Raw genomic sequence first — 12,186 nt, forward strand, 5'->3', positions numbered from 1 at the left:
TTCTCCCTTCCTACGTGACTGCTTCCTTATGACCTAAACTTAATAAGATGCGACTTCATTCGCCTGTTTAGACAATTGCATTGCTTACGTCAAATCCAGAAAGTCTGCTGGATTATAGTCGCACAAAAATAGAAGTGGTGGTGGTACCGCAGGGCGAAAAATATTTTTTAAACAACATAATACACAAAAATAACATGTTATGTTATTTTTAGTTTTACTTGAAACAAATATTATTGCGCTGTTTTAAAATGGTAGTGTATCAGTACAATACAGCTCCATTTGAAACAAAATAGGCAAGAGAATATTGAAAACCTCAGATAATTCTTTCATGTCACAATGCACTGTTCCTTTTGATGTAATAGAATCCACACGCTTCAGCTCATTTCGGTTTATCTGCTTTCAAAGAGCTAGAGTACATATAAAAATATGATGGGACAGCTTTCTAGAACAACAGAAGAGCAATAACAAACAAAAACTCCTTCGTAAATTTTCATCTATGAATTTTCGCTCTGTAGCGGAATATACTAAGATCTAAAACTTCCAGGCAGATTAAAACTGTCTGCCGAATGGGTATTCGAACCTGGGACCTTTGATTTCGCGAGCAAGTGTTCTACCGACTTTCTTTCCCCTTCCATCAGTTCCTTCGTCGATTTGCTGCTGCAGTTCTGCTCGGGCGTTACATGACGTCCCTCAAATTGCAACGACGAAGATGACCGCTAACCAGTCCCCTAACCCAACATGCTGAGCTACCGTGACTGAATTATGCTAGGCCTTACAGCTTCACTTCCACAAGTACCTCACCTCTGACTTTCCAAACTTCAGAAAAGTTCTCTTGCATACCATACGGGAGTAGTACTTCTGTAACAAAGGATAATGGGGAGACATGGCAGATGTTACCGGTACAATGTTCTGCTTTTTGATAAAAGAGAACTAAACTACAGATGATTTCCTACAATATTTAACACTACAACTTCATTTGCTGAGACTGAAAAGCAAGTACAAATGGAACTTTGCAATGGAACTTAAAAGGTGCAAAGATAACGAAACTCCACACTTGGTGATAGCATGGAAATTCTACTTTTAATTTTAATTACATCTACTTTATGTTTTCACATTACAGTACTCGAACTTATTTTACATGTAATTTTCTGTATGAAAAAGACAATTTAGTGTTACGCAAGTCACAGCATCTCTAATACCAACAAAGAAGTTTGTAAAGTTTATGAGCCTTTAACAATCAATTACGCTTTGATTAAGTGGCGGAAGAGGCTACAAATAATGCAGCTGTTTCGGAAGCAGACGAACACTTTTCATTCCGGTTGCATGTGTGTTATAAGCCATTTAATTTGGCAGAATATGCTGACTATATTGCGTTATATTCTCCTGCATAATAAAATATTTATGTTCGTGCAATGAGAAAATAGAAATTTTAGTTAATTTTCAGAGGAAGAACTTAATTAATGATGCAAAATATGAATATAACTGAAGGAAGGTAGTCGATGAAGGCATTATTTGGCAGGTGCAAGGAAAAGCTATAGAAGTGGACGGTGGTCAAAAAGATGTACGTGGGGCACTTGACCGCAAAAGGCGAAGTTCCCACGTCTGAGTTTCGGTCCGACACACACTTTTAATCTGTCACGATGGTTCAAATCTTTCGGCAAGTGTTATGTGCTCTTAGCGTGCTAAAATTAAAAACATAACATACGTGGTCTTGGAATTTCGCATTTATCTGAGGGGACATTCGTAAAGAAGTTCCCATAGGTAACCTCCCATTACATTGCGGCTCTTGTCACTGACATCAGCGCTTCTTTCCCATTATGTCTTAGAGGAATATTTCAAATTGTTGCTCTGATAGTCACCCATATATCACGGAAAACTCTAAAGATGTGCATACGAACAGGTATGAGACATCCGGTATTACAATAACTGTCCTTGATAATGACTTGATAGATAGCTTGTGTGCTTTGTGAGGAACCTTCCTATCATGGAGGTAGAATGTTTCCAAACTGTTTTTTGACTGTCGTTGAGCTATTCCACGAGCTTTGCAGACGTCAAGACTACTTCAGTGTGTGGTTTTAAAAAGATGGCTGCTTGTTTTACCGTCCTATAAATGTACCGAAACACATTGGAATGACATGGACTCCTGTAAAAGTCGATTTGTAATTTGTTTTTTAAGACTTTATTTGCTGCGTTGGCATTATGATTTTAGTTGAAGTGGCCACCAGCTACCGGATAAATTTCATGTTGTCAACAATAAACTCTAATCTATCAGAGAAGTTCTTCTTCCTGGAACGGCAACGGTCGTCTTGGCTATTGTAGACAGTGGTAGCACGAATTTCCCATGTTGATAGTTTCATGTGACTACCGATCAAAAGTTACAAGAGAACTGTTGCATCATTAATAAATGTAATGAAATAACTATGCCATATTCCGAACCTATAATATGTCAGTGTTGACCTCACTTTGGTTAAACGAAGCCGGCCGAAGTGGCCGTGCGGTTAAAGGCGATGCAGTCTGGAACCGAAAGACCGCTACGGTCGCAGGTTCGAATCCTGCCTCGGGCATGGATGTTTGTGATGTCCTTAGGTTAGTTAGGTTTAACTAGTTCTAAGTTCTAGGGGACTAATGACCTCAGCAGTTGAGTCCCATAGTGCTCAGAGCCATTTTTTTGGTTAAACGAAGAAGAAAAGTAGACCGCCGTTAAATGAATTAATTCTGTTTTTGAGATTGAATTATAGCAAATAACATGCAATTTACAATGAAACTTTTACATTCCCGTTTAATATCGCCTTCTAAGTAACTATCTATACTTCGTTTGTATGGCGGTGAACTCCAAAGAATTTGACTAATTCTCATGGTGACTTCGTTAGAGCTAATTATGCCCATAGTAATTCTGTTGTTAAGATTGAATGATAGCAAATAACATGAATTTACAATGAAACTTTTACATTCCCTTTTAATATCGACTTCCAAGTAACTATCTACACTTCGTTTGTACGGCAGTGAACTCCAAAGAATTTGACTAACTCTATGAATGTGGAAAGGAAAAATTATTAGTTTCTTGCTTCAATCCGACGAAATATTCCAAAGTCTCCAGAAACGTGATCACAATACTTAGCAATGCCACAGGTGCTATTAAAATGAACTAATTTACTTTTTACTAAATACTTAATTTTAGGTAATACTGTAACTGAAACTTTTTAAGGTGGAGGTAACAGAAAATAACAAGCAGATGGAACCCGTTTCGACCGATTTTCTGTTGTTGCTGCAAGACCTCTTGTCCGCTGTTTTGTAGTCACCCACATTCATTACAAAATTAGTGAACTTATACGATTTTCTGATAGATTTCACGGAATTTACATTGAGATGTGTACAAATTGCATCCCAAGTAGTATCACTGTTAGTCAAATTAATCTATATTTTAACCCTCTCAGTACCTTGTAGGGGGGGGGGGATAATCATTATGCCCGATTTTAGGAAATATTTTAATATTGTAAATTTGTATAAAAATGCCTATTGTTTTTAATGAATTATTTCATAAAGGTTTCAAATTTTTCAACCCAAAAATTTAAGTCTTAGGAGTAGATGTCACTTTCCCAATGAATGTCATATTCAGTAATTTGAAATTCAGGACCTTACTTACACATGAGTATCTCTCTAAAAAGTATGCTATGAGATGAAAGTCAACAACAATTAACGATATTTGCATTTTTAATTCTTTTTTAGTATGAGCGTAAAGTACCTCCTCCCCCCAGCCACCCCTCCGTAACTCGCACACGTTATTGAAAGTGCGTTGATATTGCTAGAAGATATTTTCAGGTTTTGGACCCTCTCATGCAACACTACGTCTTTAATAAGTGTGTTGTTAATACACGTCAGCAACAAATAATGAGTTTTCAGTTTCTGTACGGCGAGCGTAAAGTATCAATTATCTGCTGCCCGAGTCGTAAGCTGCGTTACTGCTTCTACAAACAAGTGTTAATCGATCTCCCGGTTTCACCACTGTAGAAAATTTTTTCTGGACTCGATTCCCGGTTTAGCATGTATCTCTAATGTGCAAGAACGTTTGTGCTCTGCGTTTATTTCAATCCCGCCAGTGCCCTACGAGTGGTACAGAAAATAGCCCCAGCAAGGGAAAATAATTTAAAATGTTTAGGAAACAAAAAACAATGTGGGAAACGCTATTCGTATTGATGAGGGTGACGGAGTTACTACCTCACTGGACAAGGACTCGGCTGGATTCCTTCCCCACCATTTCCTAATCCAAACTTGTGCTCCGTCTATAATCATCTCGGCGTGGACCGGACGCTAAACTCTTATCTTCCTTCCTTTGACATGTTTCGATTTTGCTGCAGAACACGTCGGAGCACAGGGAGATAAGGTTGATGCAGCGCCAGATGGGCTAGCAGAATAACCACCATGATTCGATAAGTCATCCTATTATGATCAAAAGGAATTTATTTTTTAACAGAAATTCAAATATGGACTTATTTGGGTAAGTGCCTTTCATCTTAGCTGACAGTGGAACAAATATAAAGTGTGTCAGTAAATTTTGCAAGTGATACGACTGCTCCTTAACCACGAAGGTGTGTGCGTGTGTGTGTGTGTGTGTGTGTGTGTGTGTGTGTGTGTGTGTGTGTGACCCGGGGGAGGAGTAGGGGGGAGTTAGAACTTATTTCTCTTTGATTGAAGAGTAAATTAAATTTACAACAAATTATTCGCTTGTTTCATATTTACTAAATCCTTCACTCTATTTGTCTTCATCGACATCGTTGTCCTCGTCGTCGCCATCTCGTTGACCGTGCACAGGAAGCAATATACGCCACCAAAAATACTTAGAATTTCCGTTTCACTCATTATGAAACTATTGTATGCTATTAAACAGGCAACAACACTATCCCCGTTTGTATATAAGAGTGGAGGGCGTCTGATCCACTGCACTATGATGTCAGGTAGTCTCCGAGATGAAAGCGGCCTTCCCTTAGGAGCTTGGGAAATTCAGAATGCTTCCTGGAGAGAACAGAATGATTTCGCCGGGTATCACTAAGAAAATCTCGCACGTCCTCTCTGTAGTCTCACACAAAGCTGACCAATTTTGCACTCAGTGGGTGGCTGGTGATAGGTTTTAATAGCGCAGCTGGCGTATCTGCAGCGGCCCAACGCCCCCGCCCCCAGAGGGAGGCCCATTAATCATTACCGCCAACAGCCGCTGCCGCTGCGCCGCAGAGGCTTTCGACTTTCTCCGTGAAATGTGCAGACCGGCCGGAGAACGGGCCGAATAACTAATCGCCTGCCGACGCCTCTCGCGGAGCACAGCGCCGTATTTTCTATTTTTTTATTTATTTTTAAAGTTTGTCAGTAGTTTTGTACAGGTCTATACGCTATGTAGGAACCCTACGCAGTTCCTAAGTATTCTCCCAGTTTTACTTCATTTTCGTTTTTAATTTTTGGGAAACTGTTTTAACCGTATAACGTGGTACTCCCTGAGCAGTACTCTGCAGCCTGGAGCCCGTTGGCATCTAAAGACCCTTATGACTGTAGTCACCAACACTATTAGTTCTGCATTTTTCGTGTCTCAGTTATTATGACAGAATCGGAAGGCCGCAACCATCGGTACAGCACATCACGTTAAGCATGGTAATTACCGCTTATCGCTGTCAACATTCTTTGTTTATTGTAATTGATATTTCCGGTTTGAGATAAAATCACGTTTTGTATTATTCATTCTCTACCCCTAAAAGAAAGTACAGACTGTTACAAGCTTGATCCGTTATAGAATCAGGGTGCTTTCAGCCAATACAGCACATTATCTATCAACTGGGGACTTTCAGTTCCGGTGTTTTCCGTAGAACCAATGGGAAACTTTCTAAAACATTTGTGAGAAACAGGGAATGGAAATTATGGAAATTATTATTTACTTAATTCTGGAACAGAATGTCCCAGACGAGAAATGAGAGCTTAGTGTAAGAGTACGAGCGCAAAAATGCTCCCATCGCAGCACTAAAAAGACTAATATGCTCCATTTATAAAAGACTGACTGAAAACGGGGGTACCAGCTGCCTTATCCCTCAATACCTTTAAAAAATTTTGCAATTTTCTGACTGAAAAGTGGGGTACCAGCTGCCTTATTCTACCGTCCCCAACACTTCTAAAAATTTTCCCAGTAAGTTTTGCAGATACTCAGTTGGGCAGAATAAGGCAGCTGGTACCCCTCTTTTCAGTTAGTCTTTTAAAACATGAATATGTTAGCCTTTTTTATTCTCCCATAGGAGTATTTTTCCACTGGATCCATTCTTTCTCCCATTACAGCAGGGCTTTACCCTGATAGACTACTTATGTGAAACTGAAATAACGCAGTACTAATTTTACACTTCCGACCGGATTTTACGTGCACCAAAATTGTGCTTCTGCTTCCGTATTACAACATGGGACTCCCAGAACCATTCTGAAGATAACGGAGACACTTCACAGCATGTCTCCCTTCTACATTACTTTACATAGTACGTTTTCACCTCACAACGGATATTACGTGTGAGTTTTACGTGTACAAGAAGAGTAACTTTGAAATTCTGTATCTCGGAAACACGTAAAGATATCAATAATGTTTTCAATACTGTTCGAGATCGCCGGCCGCTGTGGCCGAGCGGTTCCAGGCGCTTCAGCCCGGAACCGCGCTGCTGCAACGGTCGCAGGATCGAATCCTGCCTCGGGCATGGATGTGTGTGATGTCCTTAGGTTAGTTAGGTTTAAGTAGTTCTAAATCTAGGGGGCTGCTGGCCTCAGATGTTAAGTCCCATAGTGCTTAGAGCCATTTGAACCATTTTTTGTTCGAGATCGGTATTTTAGGAATATATCGCAAAGATTACAGCAATTTGCTGTGCATAGATGTCTTCCAATCCGCGGCTCGCTTTTGGTACCCAAAAACGATGTTTTTGGGGTGTTTGCCGATAACAGATGAATATTCCTGAAAACATAATAATGACACTTCTACACAACTGCCTTGAGAATATAACTTGGAAAGTTCAGCAATTTTCTGTGGTTATTTATTGTTTACATTCCACCTCGCACTGTATTTTACAGGCGTATTTTACATGTAGAGCAAGGGTAACACTGAACCTAAAGATGAAGATATAAAGAACATTTTTCGAGGTTGTTCGAGTTCGGGATCTTTTGAAAATATCGTAAACATTTCAGCTATTTACAGTGCACACCCGTCTTCTATCCGCGGCTCAGTTCGGTGCCCGGAACCCACGTTTTTCGGATTTTCTGAGTAACTGCCCAAGAACAAAATGGTGCCTCCATAAGCTGCTTAAGGGGCACCGTAGACCACATATAATGCAAAAAGAACAAACAGCTTTGCTCCATTTGCCTAAGCTGGAGGGGATGTGTAATATTCAAACTTTTTCCCTGCAATGTGGGATAGTCACAGTAAGACCATGCTTCTGTTGGGTATGCAAACGATCTCTAGCCCAAGGGCTGCCCAAAACGCTAGACTCTACCATTCTAACACAGAGAAAACTCGAGGTAGGAGCGTCATAAAAATCTCGTTTTTATGCACGTTGTTTTGGAATTTATTAAGAAACGCATGTTGTCTCATGCGTACTGATTTATTTACATGTATACAGAGTGAGGCTGATTACTTTTTCGATATGGGCAATGTGTGAAGCTGCCAGCTTCAGGCGATGAAATTGATGACGACTGATAGGTTGCTAATGATGAATACATTTTATTTTTCCATTAACTCTTATTTACATTCCCCGAACTTGGCGAATAGACGACCGATAAAGTGTCACTCTTCGGCCGTTGGATTCTATTAGAGTAATATAAAATAATTTGAAATTAAAAAGGTTGACGATATTTATAAAAATGTAGTTGCTATGTAATTTACATCCTCTTTACTATGAGGGTGATGTGATGCAGATATTTGGTAATTGAGGTTAGGGACTGAGATGTAAGAAGCACAGGAGAAGGCCTTATATGTACAGCCTGACAAAAAGAAAATAAAACATCCAAAAGACGTGGTCTGATGTTAATATGACATCGTGCATGTGATCACCATCGGCTAGTATGTAAATGACTTTAGATGCCTGTGTCTATGGCAGGTATAGCTGTAACCAGAGTGCATTAGTGATGTCCTTGTTTAACGTTGTTACCAGGCCTGGTAGGTTATATACGGAACGTCAACAGCCTCCAATGTTGAGTGGACACTGTGAAGGACACGGGGATGCCGTGTACTCATTAGAGTCAACGATATCAGCACCTAAACAAGTCTGAACTGATAGAGAGCGCCAAGTATTTGATTTGTTTCCCATCACCCAGATACAGTTTTGGCCTATCTGCAGGAAGTTCTAATAGAGAAAATTAAGAAGGCGTCATTCATCCGCGTTGAGGTTTCGGAAATGGCCATGAGAGTATGTCTTTTTTTTTTTTTGTTTTTTTTTTTAAAGTCAGCTGCAGACAACAGTTTTCGTCCTTATTAACGTAAAGTGTGCTTAATTTCGTTAACAATTACCAACCTTTCCTTAGCTGGTTGTATTTTTGAAACGTTAGCAGTTAGCTTCACATCTTTTGAAGCTTAAGTGTCCGAAATTTTATCATCATTGGGATAAAATCGTCAATTTCTGTAATTAACAAAACCACAGACATATACAAATGTATATTCGTTATGCAGTTATAATGGACAGTAGCTTCCAAAAACGAGAATTCTTAGCCGAGAGAGAAAAAATTCTCTAGAGTGGCAACAGTTTGCGTGGCTTGTGCAGACACTATTGTTCCTGTGGGACGCATGCGGAGCGTTCCATCTGCTGGCGAGCAGAGCGCAGCGCAGCGGATATTGGGCTTTTGCCAGCCAGCGGAAGATTCCCGCTTTTATTAGGATGCTTGTTTGACCTGAGTGCTTTCTGTTTTACCCCCTGTGGTGGCCAGTAACCGAGAGGTTATGAACATAAGCTCATGAGGTGGTCCATCTCGTCCCACCTGGCGTGGATAATGTAATACATCACCTAGAAAGGCTCATATTTCCAAATACCGAAGCAATATTTTGCGCTTCAGCGAATATTTGTGCCACTAGCCATTGCCATATCCAGCACATCTGCTCGGCGCTAGTAAACTTTAGGAAATACTTCAGCATCGCGATAAAACCAATGCTTATCTGTGACATACGTGTCCTTGTGTTTCACGGTTAATAAAGGGAAATAGTCCTTTCACAATATGATCAGTTTATTGTAATCAATTTAATTCGAATAACTATATAAAAACGTAGTGACTATGGAAAATCATTCATAAGCTGTTTTCTGCATAATGTTTTTCCTTTGAGTTTCAATAAACTGTAGTAGATTCAATCCACGATGGTGAATAAAAAATGATGGAACGTCGTGTGTAAACCTAACATGTCGCTTTGCTCTAGGATGCAAATAAGACTTCAGTAAGGCTTTGGATGTAGACCGTGACGAGTACTGCAACATATTGATGGCTTCGGAACCAAATTAATTTAGCACTTTATTTTCTGTTTCATTGTCGGTTTTGCAAGGAATCACATTAGTGCGTTGATATCCTTCGTAATGTTTACTATTTATTTCCTAGACTGAACGCAGGAATTATATGTAGCTCCCACCAACAGATTACTCATTGTGCCCTCATAAATTAATCTCGTGGATTTGCTTCCTGTGTAAAATTAATAAGAAAGTCGATAAATATAACACTTGGAGGACAATATAGACCTCATCCTCTTCAGATAACTTCTACGTGCTCCAGCAAAGTGTGAATGAAGCGGTTACTAAAAGTTTTCTCATTTTCTCACTAACACAATATGTGCGGTAAACAGTCAATTTACATTTATAATTCCGAAACATTTCATATGTTGGAACCGAAAAGTTACCGACTTCAGCTTAGTTTCCATAAAAACTAGTACCTTAACACTGCATTTAGTATAATCTCCCGTTCAAAGCCCGAATCCATCAATCATCTTCAAACGGATACTGTGCCAGACAACACAAAACCACCATTTCGACCTGCGTCGTCGATACTAAGTATCCGCAGATCTTCATTCATTGGACATCACTATCCCGTTCACGTAAAATACCTGTAGCACGATAAGCAATTCAAGGATCGTCTGTGATTGTTTGGGAAGTAGTGTCGACCGGAATTTTGTACTATTTATTGTGCAGGGAATCTGGTAGTTTCAAAAGCGAATGTAGAAATGAAAACCTGAAATTAATTCTCTGCTCAGCAAGCCATTTATAGTGTTGAAGGCTGGCATTTTCTTGGATTACTGTAGAAAATTTGGTTTTAGTAGATCTGTCCTATGTAAACTATGAAGCCGAAGGAGCCAGTGCAGTAGTGATTTTGGGGACGTTTCCTTTGAACAAGACGTGACAGATTTCCTTCACCACCACTGTCCAGTACTAGTTTGTGCTTCGTATGTAGTGACCTCGTCGGGGACTGAACGTGAAACCTTTACCTTCCTTCCTCGTAGGCCACATTTCTCTCCTTCTGTGGGTGTCAATGTATTTCTGATACACACAGTGAAATTTACGTGGTTGTCAATATTATGATTTTATGTGTAAACTATTGTACCATTGCTTGATTGGTGATAGTGTAGTGTGTCTTATCTAAACGTGCAGTTGCTAAATCAAAAAGCTTCCATGTTCTGATAGTAGGCTGTTTAGTATGCTATTGTTCTGGAACACCCACGATAATATATTACAGTTTTAAAAGTAATACAATTTTCTACTTTGTTACATTAAATTTGCTGGAAAGGAATGCTATCGCAGCTTCTTACAGAAATTTACGACTGTTACAGGTTTCTGCTTGACATAAGTCACAGTGGTAGAAATGGAGGATAAAATACTTTAAGCTTCCACGGTTATGATACATGCTCTTCGGTAGTTACGTTTATAGTTGAGAAAGATGCCATTTCATAGATGAACTGCAATGCTTTGATTCACTGACGTAGTATCCGGGGTGAGCAGCTAAACAGGTCACCAAAAATATATCCAGAACGATTAAATATAACGAAGTGCTGTTTTCACTAAGCTACAGAGGCTAAAAGGACAAATTCTCTGTAGTAAGAAAGTAATTTTTAATTTACATAGATACCAAACTACGACATCTCCAAATATGGCATTGTACTGATTCTTGGCATTGCGCAGAGCCTTCGAAGAGAACTTCAGCAACATACTTGTGCGGAATTTTATCAAATAGTAAGAAGATATCAGTGACGCAATCTGCTGCCCGGCGTCAGAAGCAACCCTAGGACGCCTGCCATACTGTACCAAATATAAGCAGACACGCAATTCACTGGTGAATACCTTTTCATGACTGCTACAAGATCATATACGCGTAATTTTTAAGGGATTGAGTATAAATTAAATGAACAGCTACAAGTATTAGATCTTGGGTTTTCGTGGAAGTACTAGTAGGTACGAATAATTTCGTCCAAAGGGCAGTAAGATCGTTCAATTCAGATGAGTTCCGAACAGAAATATCGGGGTGATAGGTAGAATTTTGAGGGCGGGGGGAGGGGGAGAATTGTTTAATGAAACGGCATAAATACACACACGCATCTGAATTCCGAAAATTTTGATGTTTTTTTCTGTAATAACTCTTTGAATTCCTACTTTTAACTTTAACAAAGAAGAGAGGCACTTCTTCACACACCACCACTAGAACGTTTATTGCCTCTTGTGAAAAAAGGGTTTTTGTCCGCGTTCCACAAGACAAATAGCCCAAAGACTTGTTCGGAACGGTTTTTACGCCGAGGCTGAACATTCGCACCGAAATAGCTGGCACGGCCCTGGCTTCGCAGCTACGCGTGCAGTGGCAACCGCGACCTTGTAGCAAAGACCTAATAAAACTTTTTCGTGTTCCTCCTGGGCTATATCAAGAAAATGGCGCTTTATTAGTATAAAAAGTCAGTCTTGTGACGTTAGTTGCAACATCACACAACGTCGTTACTATGAAATGCTCGAAAACCACCGGTAGTTTTGGTTGTTTTCGTTTTATAAACTTTGTAACATAATAGTTAACCTCAACACTTTTCAAATCGCAGAGCTCTGTCTTCACGTTGCTTTTTTATACGTGGGACCACTAATAAGTCTCTTATACTTATTTTGTTAAGCCTGACTGTCGGCAAGGGCTGTTCTTGTAATTGTTTTATTCTACCTTTGAAACAAAGTAACGGGCAGT

The sequence above is a fragment of the Schistocerca americana genome, chromosome X (genome assembly GCF_021461395.2).
Source record: "Schistocerca americana isolate TAMUIC-IGC-003095 chromosome X, iqSchAmer2.1, whole genome shotgun sequence".
Classification (NCBI taxonomy): domain Eukaryota; kingdom Metazoa; phylum Arthropoda; class Insecta; order Orthoptera; family Acrididae; genus Schistocerca; species Schistocerca americana.